This window comes from Cupressus sempervirens, chromosome 9 (assembly GCF_028749045.1).
Source record: "Cupressus sempervirens isolate cs-2001-9-10 chromosome 9, ASM2874904v1, whole genome shotgun sequence".
In the NCBI taxonomy this organism is placed as follows: domain Eukaryota; kingdom Viridiplantae; phylum Streptophyta; class Pinopsida; order Cupressales; family Cupressaceae; genus Cupressus; species Cupressus sempervirens.
The window spans coordinates 598,745,053-598,756,183 of NC_143126.1; positions in this window are offsets into that span (position 1 = coordinate 598,745,053).

The following is an 11,131-nucleotide window of genomic DNA, read 5'->3' on the forward strand; positions in this document are numbered from 1 at the left end:
TTCATCTGTGACCTCCACATTGAAATCTGTGCCCTGTGGTTTTTTCTTGATAACGTCAACTTTCCATGTATAGTTTCATTAAACAAAACTGTTTGCAACATTATATTTAAAAATAAATAAAATTTCATTGCTCTACTTACAAGTCGAGACTGCAAATTCATATAGCCACCAGAGCCAAGTTTGTGTTGGCCAACCTTTTCTATTCTCGCTTTTGTAGCCACGGATGTATCCTTCAATCTATGAACAATTTCAAACATCTTAGATTATATATTTACAAATATCAATAATTAGTGCATGATTACAATGTACTTAATACTATAATGACATACCTGTTTTTGCCCTGTGTTGCTTCATTATCTCTATCTTCACATCGCCTTCTCTCCTTTGCATCTTCTATTATTTCATTCCACTCCATTGGTGGAATCATAGGCAGATGGTCATACTTTGGGTTATCCTTAAGACCCCTTCTATATCGATCCCTCACAGTCTTTATATGCTTTGCTGCTCTTTTCAGAAGTAGGCCAGTGTCAAAAATGTTTTTCCCAAATTTCTGATCAATGGATGCAATCAACTAATTTTTTAATTCCCCAGCTTGTAAATTCCACCTTTTTAAAAACAAATAGATTGCTAGATCAATAACTTTAATATATTACAAAAATAGAAAAAAATAAAAATTATGTAGTAATGATATGAAACTATGTACCTTTTACATATGGTGGGTCCAAACAGTCTCAATGTCATATGAAAAAGATGTTCAAAGAAAGCATTATTACCTACAAAAACATAAAGGATTTATCAGTCCAAAATGAGTAATGTAAAAGTAAACTAAATTTACACTTTAAAAAAATATCAATTTTAAAGCACCTGGAAGCTTTCGTTCTCTTAATGGAAACATAGTTTTCTTATTCAGTAACAATGTCCCTTCATACAAACCAGTACTAATCACACAAACTGCTCCAGGAAATGGATTAGCTTCAGTAGTACTGCTCTCTGTTGCTCTATCAACTGAAACATCATAACAATTAAATGACAATTTTAGTGCTGCTCTCTATTGGTCTACCTCCCTGCCCATGTCCATGTCTCTCTATGTGTGGCTATATATATATGTATGTATGTATGTATTCGTGGTGTGTGTATGCATGTGTTTGTGTGTATGCAAGCTTCTATAGACATCATTTAAGCACTAATGTGCTACTTCATTGTTCATCAACTTGTAGAAAGACATTACAAAATATAGCACATTACAAAATATAGCAAAACAAGGTTTTACCAATTCTACTGGGCATAGACAATAATGTTTACATGGTCCTTGTTGCCGACAATGCAGCAGACAATAGTGGACCACCAACCAAAGGAGGAGTCCCCACTTCATCATGAGTTGAAGAATAGAATATTGTTAGCAAAGAAATTTTCAATGAATAAAGATCAAATGGGATACTAGCAAGAAACGTCGACAAAGAAAAAGTTAAGTGTTATAATGTTGATCAAAACAAACAAAGTGTTACTTACACGAAGGTACTGTGAAACAACCCTAACCATGTTTAGCATGTGATATGACAACTGGCACATATGTCTATACAAGAACACATAAAATCAGAGATCGTGATCCATAACATACTATAAAATATTAATATCTATTGAACTTCTATTACTGCTTTAGTCGAATTACTGCTTACTTTCAAAGATTGATTCTACGGTCCAATTCTATTCTCAGTGCCTCTTTCTCCTCAATTTTGTCACCCTTGATGATAATTTGAACAAGCTCATCAGTGTATCTTTGTGTAATTTGTTGGGTGATGAATCAGGGTCAGTGCTAAGGCCAATGTCATGTAGATATGACACATGTATTTCAGATTGCATTTGATCAGCAATCATTGTAGCTTTTTTCTATCAGTTGTGAAATCAAATATTCATATACTTTCATCAAAATAACTCCAAATCCATAAAGAAAAGAACATAATAATAGGACATTTGTTTCTATATTAACATTAAAATTTACAATAATTAATGTTTACCTCTATTGAAGGTGTCTGACATGGTGCATCCATATCGCCCTGTGAAAAAAATTAGTAAGTTTTAGAAATCAGCAGCGAAATTAAAGTAATAGACTTACCAAAAAAAATATTAATAATAAAGTAGATTGTATATGTAAATCATTTGTCTTAAGTTAAAAATTAGCGTAACTAATGTTTATATCTAAAACAATATTTGGCATGTTCTACTTAATGTTTATATGTGCACATATGGTTTGGAAAGAAATATTTGGTCATACAAGACCCCATCATAGTTGACATTGATCATACCTGAAGATTTCATTGATCATCATGATCATCTCTTAAGCCATATATTAGATCAAGTACCATTGGCGTAACATTGGGATCTCCATTACGATGAGCTTCTTTAACCAATGATGCAATACCATCACATATTAATGAGTGACCATTTTCTTGAGACTGTTCAATCCACACTATCATCCAATCAATATTATTTGCAATATACAAGTGTAGTGCATCCCACTCATGACCAACTATAAAGAAGACAATTACACTAGTTAGAAACAACTTATATATATTGATGATGGATAAGAATTGTTAAATTACAAAAAAAAACTTATAATTACCTCTCACCCTCCTCAATCTACCTTTCCCCATCAGGTACTCCCCTTTGAATTTGTCATTACAGTTGGGATCCCAAATGAGATCTAGATGGATACCTGCTGCAAACTTTAGAAGATATTCACTGATATACACTATGGTCTGGTATATCATATATCCCTCTATCATAGAACCCTCAAGACGTGCTCTTTGTCGAACCAAGCCCTTCATAAATTTCAAATGCCTCTCAACCATCCACATTGATCTAGCTTGTACAGGTTGACAGAATTCAATCTCCTCAACTTGATTTATGAGGTAGTGTTCTTGAGCATTGAAAAACGTTGGAGGTAAACACTTTTACATTTCACATATAAGCTGTGAAATTTTTCTCTTCCAATATATATATATTTTTTTTATCAATTTCTTTAGATGATAACCACCTAAATGAGATTCAACACACAAAAACACATAGAGAAGATTTTAAATAAAATTATACAATATATTTCAGATAAAAAGCTACAAATCTAAGAAAAAACACTCTTCTAACCTCATGTATTTTCCAAGATCATATATAACTTGTTTAATACTATTGTCAAACTGTTGTAGAAGGGATAGAGGTAGAACGAACTGCAATCATTAAAAAATGATCATTTCAATATATTATTAAATAATGCAACTGGTACTACATTCAATCTTACAAATATAATGTAAATAGAAAACATGACTTACCTTCAGGAAGGTATGCCAATCATGTGTCTTCAACCCTGGCCCAAAATCACCTTTCTTTGATAGAAGAGTGCTTATATTTGTAGCAAATCCTGTTGGAAATTTTGTTTTTTTATGACTTCTTTTAATGTATCACTTTGTTGCTCCGTTAATAACCAAGGAAGGGCACTTGTATTTATGCGATCTCCATTCCTATTTGATTCAATAAAAAATTTTAGTGCATGATTAGATTCATGAATGTCAGTACAAATTTTAGCAATTTGTTCTCTATCATGCCTTCCATCCAACATTTTCCATAGTGTCTCTGTTACATTCTTTCCAATATGCATAGCATCAAACAAATGTGTGATTGGGAGATCCTTGTAGTATGGGAACCTACTAAATTAAGTAGGATAACTTTTTATTCCTCTAAGAAGTTGGTCATTGATGCCTTGACGACCTTCACAAGCATCAGTTACAGCATTAGTAGATATAAGACAATATCAAAATAGAAATTGTAAACTTTGGACAACAAAGTGGACATTACCTCGATGATTTAGTCGATCGTATTCCAACTTCCATAAATGAGGTTTCATTCTTCATGGCCTTGATGATGTCTCTTCTTTCCCATTGAAAAGATGTTTTTGGGCAATTCGACACCTATGATTATTGTGGAGAAAGTGTCTAAACTCATCAAACACCTGCTTTCCTAAACTTCTCGAATGATGACATTTAATCTTCGGACCACAAACTGGACATGCAAATTTTCCCTTTGTCTGAAGACCTAAAAGATCATGTATAATTGGATCATGTACAATTATCATGCGTAACTTAAGCATTTGATAGTAATGTTTAAGCACTATAATAGACCAAAAATATGTGATCTTAACAATATAACATATCGCAAAAATGAGTTAACCCAGGGGCATCATGTATTGTCCATACAAGCATTGCATGGAATTGAAATTGTCGATGTCTTATTGGTCTAGAGATGTCATACATAGTGATGTCATTCCATAACTTCAAAAACTCATCAATTAGGGGCTCAATATACATGTTCATATCTTTAACTTGGTATTTACCTAGCAATTGAATGAACATAAACATTACATAATTATTATAACCATTTTCATGCACTATTTATAAATTAATTTAGATAACTATTAAAAAAAAAAAAATACTTGGCACAATCATTGACAACATTATGTGCTCTCTCTTTATGGACATCCAAGGAGGAATGTTATTGTTAATAACAAAAATAGGCCATACTGAGTAAATAGATCTCATATCTCCATATGGATTAACACCATCCGCCGCCAATGAAAGTTTCAGATTACGAGGTTCTTCTTTAAAGTGTGACCATGTTTCTTCTATCTCTTTAAATGCAGAACCATCGGCAGGCATTCACATAATGTCATCCTGGCTTCTATTGCATGCATGGTAATCCATAAATTGTGCCAAGCTAGCACACCTGAATAACCTTTCCAGACGTGGAATAATGGGAATGTACCGAAGAACCTTGTGAGGCACTTTTTTTGTTATTTGATCTGACTGATATCTACCAACATGACAATCAGGACATTTTGTTGCAAATTCATGTTGTTTATGATATAGAATGTGATCATTGGGACATGCATGTATTTTATGATACTTCATTCCAATCTGATCCATAATGTTAGATAATTCTCGGTACGAACGACGCAAAATGTTTGATGGTGGTAAAAAAAACTCACTAATCAACCTACAACAAAAAATATGCATTGCTAATATAATGAATAGTAATTGTATGCTAACCTTGAAGATGACAAAAATGAGATACCTTAGCATACGTAACATTGCTACATTGGATATGCTATTCATAACCTTTAAGTTAACCAACAACATTATAGCCGACAGTAGATTTGTTTGGGAGCTTGGGTATAAGGGCTCATGTTCCTTCTCAAGTAAAGGTATATCAAGACCATCTTCATCATTATTATCAGATTCGCTAGTACCATAATTGTGAGCCTCTTCATCACTTGCCCCAATACCATCTTCTTCAATCATGTCCTCTAGCACATTATCATCTTCTTCCATGGGAGCGTTATCCTCAACTTGGATATTCACACCTCCATGTTCCTCCAGTAGGAAATCTGCATTCAGCAATGGACAAAAATCGTGGCCCCCTTCAACATGACCATATTTCCTACAATGACTCTGGGCTGTTGTGATTAAAATTTTTCAATTCTATAAACCCTTACACTTTTTGCAAGGACAATAACATTTATCAGGTTTTCTTCGGAATTGAGCCCACAATGCAGCCATTATCTCATTATTTTCTTCTAGATTCATATTGTCAAGCGTGGTCTTTCTTCATAGAAAAATATACCTACAAATAAATTGGACATGTTGTGATTAATGTTTATATCTGCACATATGGTTTTTGTTAATTAATATTTTCAAATGTAACTAAAATGATTACAAACATATCAAAAAGGACCTTCACAGGGTCTTATTACATCAACTGTTCTAACATGGTCATGTTGGTTATCTTGAGACCTTAATGTCTTCTCATGCCTTCAACCTTGACCTTGATGCTCCTGCATCATTCTCCCAAGGATCAAGGAAAGTTGAATCATCATGGAATTGAGTAAGCAGACCTTCTAGGAAGTTGCAATACTTCAACCTTGTAAGTGTCACGTCAATGTAATGGGTACTAAACAAACAATTTAAGTTGATGAGAAATGGTTGTTATGAATTCAAATTGTAAGCATCACCTCAATGCATTGGGTATTAAACAAACAATTCAAGCTGATGAGTATGGGTTTTTATGAACCACAACTCATGAAATATACATTAAGTCTTTACAATGAGTATGGGTTTTTTTTTCTAACATACCTGTTGTTTACAGTCAGTAAGTTTCTATATCCTCTAACAAATTTGAAGCAATGAGCCAAAGTCACACGGTTGAAGATGATCATTGTCCCCTCAAAGCGCGATCGTTTGATAAATTGTTGCATTGAAATATGATCTAGAAAGGGCCTTTCCACATAGTATGTTGGCACTATTTGGCAATCATTGATCATGTGGTTATTGCAAAGAGGTTAAGGACCAAACATGGAATCATGGAGATAGTGCATGGATATACAAGGAAAATTTGTTGCTCTTTAGCTACTAATCTTGCTTTGTGCTTGTCAATTAAAACATTATTTTTAAACTATATCTTAATACTTTTTATAATCAATGGCTTTCTTTCCAATGTCTATCTCTCGACTCAACACATTTTTTCATTTTTCTTTCCTTCTTGCTTCATCATAAATACTTGGTTCACAAGCACTTATGGTGTTCTTCTTGCTAAGATTATGAAGTGGACAATGACTTTCAATCTAGATAATCAAATGTTTGGCTCAACTTTTTTGGGTAAGTGTGATGATATGTAGTGCACTATAAATTTTATCTTCAATGAAAGGATTAGCACCTCTAATTTTCAAATGGCGATCAACCAGAACTAACTGACAATCTAACCTAAAAAATACATTTTATGCCAAATTCCAATCACAATTAAAGACATTTAGCTATTGGAAAATGGCAAGATTATGTCTTATTTTAGATATGCAATAAAATGGGCAAGAAATGTGGAAGAACGTTAAGTTTTTATCCACCAAAACATGACTAAAATTGTATAAATTGAATGTATTTTTTAAAATAATGTCAATTCCCTTCAAAAGAAATATTTTGCATGCAACTTGCTTGCTGAAGATATTTCAAGTTCAGCAACTCTTTAATCACAAGATCCACAATAGTTGGAAGCTTTGACCTGTCTGTCAGCTATGGCTTGGCCTGCAGCAACAAAAAATTCTTAGTATATGCATCTCAACATTTAAAAAATACATCAAGCAATTTAGGTCAGTTACAGTCTGTAAATTAACTGGAATTTGTTTCTTATTTAACATATTTGACAATCAAGTACAATTAATAGGAATACAAGAGAAAAACTTGGAATTCTACTAATGTCATCAATGTTAATCTTGGGTACTAGTACAAAGCCAGTAAGAAATCTGCAATTGTACCAACCAAGATATTTACAAGACTTGATCACAAAAGGTTCATTTAGCACAAAACAACTTCAAAAATATTGTATATATACACTCTTTGATGCTGTCAAAGGGAACAATTATTTTAATGATGTTTTATGTAAGAATTGCTAGAGAAAATGATAAGCATGAAATATATTCAAGTTTTGACACTAAAGAATTGAAACATCCGCACTCAGGAATTGCTTGGAGTATTTAAAGAGTTTGTATCCCACAAATGAAATTGGTATAAATGTAAAAACCACAAAATTTGGAGGGCATGGAAATTTAGTCATCACTATCCTATGTAGTACACTTAATTTCATATGTTGGAATCATTTTGTGACTTGTACACATGATAGTCCAATAGTTTTTAATGTCATCTTCATCACAATTTTTCTATGATAGTCTAATAGTTGCAGGTGGCATCTTCGTCACAATTTTTCCATGATAGTTTTGTTGGTCTTAATTTTTGCATAATTGAATTCCTTTATTGAAGGTATAGAAGAATTCAGATTGGGATCCACCTATGGTGAATAGGATTTCTAGCCAAGTCATATTTTGTAGGTCTTTGAAGCAAATTTTTTTCAAAACCCTAGGTCTTTTTTTCTTTTAAATTTTTCGGGCGTGAACCTAAAAATATGCGAAGATTCCCATCCTTTTCAAACTTTTCATGCCCTGAGTCACATCTTTTCTTTTGTGTTTTTGACCACCCGATCACTAAAAGATCTACTGCAATCGCTATCTCGCTATGAAAAGATACACGTATTTTACCCTTAGTGACATAGCGACCACCACTAAGTTGAAAAGCGGTACTGTCAAGTGGAAATACGGTGACCGAAGATTGTATTGTTTCAGAGATATTTCATCACATTTACAATAGACATGTCAGAACCTAAAAAGGAATTACAACATTGAGGTACAAAAGGTGTCAACAGAAATCTTAGCTTTTCCAATTAGTCACTTTGTCGCTATCGGAGAAATTGGGCACTTCACCATTAGCGACATGATGCCTTCACCAAAAATAATGGCCGGCAGTCACTTTTAAATTTTTTGATGATCATAAGTTTTTCCAGGTTGCGTAGTGCATGTGTTGTTTTATTATGTGTCAGATGCATTAACGAGGGTAGTTATGACTTCACTCGCCTTTATCTTTTTGACCCTAAATTTTGATGAGTCACCAAAAATCGCTATGTCGCTATTGGAGACTTGGTGTCTCTCGTCGTTAGCAACATAGTGCCCAGACGGAAAGTAGTACTGCGGAAACTTTTCAGAGTAAGTGGGTCCTAGAAAGTACTCCATCAGATATGAATTATAAATATTTGGAACACGTTGGCATCTAATGGGCTACACGTATACACTGGGAAAAACAAAGACACCGAGATTCGCTATGTCACTATCAGGAACTTGTTCTTCTCGCCGTTAGTGACATAGAGCCTGGCTGAGAAATAAACAAATATGGGCCCCAAGCAGTAAGTAATATAGCTAGGATTTCATCACATCATCAATGATTGGACCCACACCCTGTTCACAAAATATATGAAAGAATGATCGTTAGATCTATCTTAGATCCATGATCGTCGCTATCTCACTATGGCGAGTTGCACGAAAGTTACGAATAGCGACATGGTGACAAGGGGCCCACCATATTTCTTTTGAGCAATGCATAAAATGTCATCCACATGATCAAATCAGGATCAATGACGGGCGCTATCTCGTTATGGCAAGGTGCTCACTCTTTATGTATAGCGAGATAGCGCCTAAGTGACACGTGTCCTCAGAGTTCTATGGGTCCAATTCAGAGGCACCAACAATGAAGGAAAGGTACACATGGAAAATTTTCATTGGTTTGACTGCCAGCTTGTCAAGAGGAACATGAGTCGTCTTTGCTTGCATCCCTAGATCATAGGATTTCTCGTAAATCCATGGTGTAAATTTGAATATAGAAGGTGATGCCACCCTATGCATTTATGAAAGAGGAAAGCTTCGCGTGTGAAGAAAAATAGAGTATAACACAAAAGATTTTCTTAATTCCACCATACTCGAACAAAGATTTAGAGCATTTCTAAGCAGAAACAGTTGTTGAGAAGACCGTGCTAGATTCGGTAAGATTGTGAAGCAGTTTGTTCACAGAAAGATTGCAGTAACACTGAGAAGAACTAGAGAAAAATTCAAAGTAAGTACTTGCATTATAATCCTCCTGTTGTTTCAATTCCTTCAAGAGTTAATTAAAATGGCTCCAAAATAGAAAGCATTTTCTGGTCAAGAGAATTATTTGGATAGGAATGTCCACGATGGTTTGCTTGAACTGCTCCCTTCTTCCACTGTTGAAACTATAGAAGTTAAGAGGCTAACTTCATTAAACCCTAGGCTGAAAATAGCAGATGGGCTGTATGACAAAGGAAACTGGGTTAGGGATGCAACAACTTCACAGACTGGTCTTTTTTTATTCAAAAAATAATTTTCAGAGAGGAACCTTTTTGCCCCACATGCCAACATCTGGAATTTTGGTCTATGGAAAATGGTGGTTCCCAATGTTTTCATGGATTATGATCTTTTGGAAGCTATAGCTAAGAATTACGACCAAGCCCTTAGGGTAGTGAGGAGAACTGATGGTGAAATCTTGATTACAATTAGCACAGAGGAGATTAGGGAGGTTTTTAGTTTAGGGCCTGTCACTTATTATCATGTGCCCATTGATTTGAAAGGGTTAGAAAATGAGTATATGTCTAAGAGAGATGCAGTTAGGCAAGGAGTGCTGAGTGCACACATAGGTAGAATTGGAACGCTGCCATCAATAACAGCATCCTCTAGGGAGCCTTTCAAAAGGGCATACTTCAATTCTAGGGCTATAGAAATATATAGGTCCTTGTGTAAAGTTTTTGGGAGAGATGAAGAGGAGTTCATGCCTGTGGATTTTATGTATATGATTACTCAAATTTCCTCTTTTGGTGTGGATATAATTGTTGATTTTGCTTCTTACTTAGCTGAGGAGATTCACATTGGACTGATTGGAATTTCTAAGGGTAAGGTGGAAAAAACTTTTGGCCATTATTCTTTGTTAATGCACATGTTCTTATTCAAGGGAGTAACATATTTTAGTAAAGAAATGGAATTAGACAGAGAAGAGAGTGGGGAAGCATTAGCAATTCAATTAAGGAGTGCAGATATGACTTGGGATGCAGAGAATGCCAGTTTTGTCAGGTTTGATAGGTATTTCGCTTCAAAGCTGAGATGCCTCCTATTAAGGGACAATCCCAGAATCCCCAAAGCATTAATGAATCTCATTAGGCCTATGGACAACCCAAGTGGTTTGAAAGTTTTACATAATTGGGGAGATGTCATTCCATATTCTGTTTCTACTATATTTAGAATACATGGTTTTAAAGGAAGCCCTCACTTACTACCCTACCAAGTGCCTTTGAAGGTAGGAGTTGCTAAGATATTGTGGCAGCTAGGAGGAGTGGAGGAAGCCCTCCTATTGAAAAGATAAAAGGGGTCAATTTTTCCTACTTGCACAGTGGCTCATCATTTTGTAATCACAGAAGGAGGTTGGCTTTCTCTGCACAAGATTTTGAATCCTTATAAAATGGCTACTTCCCATCCTCATTTTTGTGATTCTGATAGATTTTATCATTTGGCTCTGAGGCAGAGAATTAAGCTTGGTAAAATTGAGCATGAATTTTATTTTCCTAAAGACTTAATAAGGAATGAGTACTCCTTGTAGGAGCAAGAGACTAGGAAAGAAAAGTGGAAAGTCTTTTCTAAAATTTTGGATTT